The sequence below is a fragment of the Spea bombifrons genome, chromosome 9 (genome assembly GCF_027358695.1).
Source record: "Spea bombifrons isolate aSpeBom1 chromosome 9, aSpeBom1.2.pri, whole genome shotgun sequence".
Classification (NCBI taxonomy): Eukaryota; Metazoa; Chordata; class Amphibia; order Anura; family Pelobatidae; genus Spea; species Spea bombifrons.
Window position 1 is genome coordinate 18482901 of NC_071095.1, and position 2397 is coordinate 18485297.

The window sequence follows — 2397 nt, forward strand, 5'->3', positions numbered from 1 at the left end:
TAAGCCGGGTTACTTTCCATCTTAGTGAATACTCGCTACAGACGCTGTCTGTTGAGAACTTACAGCCAAGGCCCTCAGAGCTTCCTAGTAAAAGGGGGTAACATCTATGTGGAGCAGACATCTGAATGTCTTAATGTTAAGGGGCAGAATTGGCCACGAGTATTTAGACAAACCACGGGTCACATTTTAGTGAGTAAAGCCCATTGTTAAGAAATTAAAAATGTCTCATCAGCTCTACAAGGATCACATTACGTCTTTTATGTTGCCAACTCTCTTCCCAGGGAACAGCCGTCTAACGGGGAGGAACAAATCAAAATAAAACATTTTCGTGTTCTTTTGCATTATTTTTTTTTTACCAGAGTGTAACCTTACACTAATTACAGCGCTCATCAAATCTGGATTGTGTTGTAGCATCCCAGTGTTTGTGAATAATCCATCATGTTTAATAGTAATGCTGACTGTTCTCTCAGTATTATGCAGACTGTGAACATTAAACTCAGTAAGTGTTAACATTAAAAAAAAAAAAAAACAATTTCTATCCGCACGTACGTTTTTGTGGTTTTTTTGTGTGTGTGTGTGTGTGTTGCTGTCAAGCTTTCAAGTCCCAGGGGATTTTGTTCGATTACTTACTCCAATATTTAACATTGAACCATGGTGATACTATGGTTACAAAGTCACCAAATAATAAATTAATACAAAGAGGGACAGGCATAAGGCTACAGGGAAATACGATGTTAATAAATTCAGTTTCAAGAGCCCTTTGTAATGATTTCCTTATTTATCATCCTGTTATAACCTTGCTGTTGCTCAAGACGACCACAGCAGGCTGTGGTTACTATTATTATTAATAGTAATAATGAGTGTAATATTATATTCTTAGCGTGCTCCAAATTAAATTTAGTTGGATTAAGTGTGGTTTACACCAGGGGCGTCCAACGTGGGGCCCGCGGGCCAAATGCGGCCCACCGGGCATAGAGGTGGGCCGGCCGATCCATGAGCCGGCAGACCATATTCAAAGCAGCCGGCGTGTGGAACGCCACCGGATCACATTGGAGGAGCACAGGAAAAAAGAAAAAAACTAAAATGTAAGTATTACCAAAAAATACCGGTAGTTAGATATTCAAGGGGGGTGGGTTATGGCATTACAAAATAAATGGTTGTGTGTGGCTGGGGTGATATACATATCAGTGGGGGCATCAATAGACAAGAGGGTGGTTGGGCATCACATTAACCGATACACGGGTGTGGGGGCATAAATGCACTAAGGAGGGCAATATACAAGGTTGTGGGGGGGCACATTAATCAATAGTACAGGGGGCCCAGCTGGGGCTTCAGTACACAAGGGGGTAAAAATACAAAAGGGGCAGTTAATGACAAAGCAGTGTAGAAAATAAACTTTTTATGCTTCAGTGTGGCAGAGCCTGTCCTGGTGTGTGTTTGGGTGTCGGTATGGCAGAGCCTGTGTGTGTTTGGGTGTCGGTGTGGCAGAGCCTGTCCTGGTGTGTACGTTTGGGTGTCGGTGTGGCAGAGCTTGTCCTGGTGTGTGTGTTTGGGTGCCCGTGTAGAAGAGTCTGTCCTGTTGTGTGGGTGCCCGTGTGACAGAGCTTGTCTGGGTGTCAGTGTGGCAGACCCCGTCCTGTTGTGTGTGGCAGAGCCTGTCCTAGTTTGTGTTTTGGGTGTCGGCGTGGCAGAGCCTGTCCTGGTGTGTTTGTGTCTGGGTGTCGGTGTGGCAGACCCCGTCCTGGTGGGTGTCGGTGTGGCAGAGCCTGCCCTGGTGTGTGTGTCTGGGTGTCGGTGTGGCAGTGTGTCGGTGTGGCAGAGCCCGTCCTGGTGTGAGTGTGTCTGGGTGTCGGTGTGGCAGAGCCCGTCCTGGTGTGAGTGTGTTTGGGTGTCGGTGTGGCAGAGCCCGTCCTGGTGTGAGTGTGTCTGGGTGTCGGTGTGGCAGACTTCGTCCTGGTGTGAGTGTGTCTGGGTGTCGGTGTGGCAGACTTCGACCTGGTGTGAGTGTGTCTGGGTGTCGGTGTGGCAGACTTCGTCCTGGTGTGAGTGTGTCGGTGTGGCAGACTTCGTCCTGGTGTGTGTGTCGGTGTGGCAGACCCCGTCCTGGTGTGTGTGTCTGTGTCTCTGGGTGTCGATGTGGCAGACCCCGTCCTTGTGTGTGTGTGTGTCGGTATGGCAAAGCCTGTGTTTGTTTGGGTGTTGGTGTGGCAGAGCCTGTCCTGGTGTGTGTGTTTGGGTGTTGGTGTGGCAGAGCCTGTCCTGGTGTGTGTATGTTCGGGTGTAGGTGTGGCAGAGCCAATATGCAATGAGCTTGTCCGGCCTGTAAGATGACTGTACATCTTTAACACTGTTAAGTAGAACTGTGCAAGCTGCGTTGGGATTGCGTTGTATTTATTA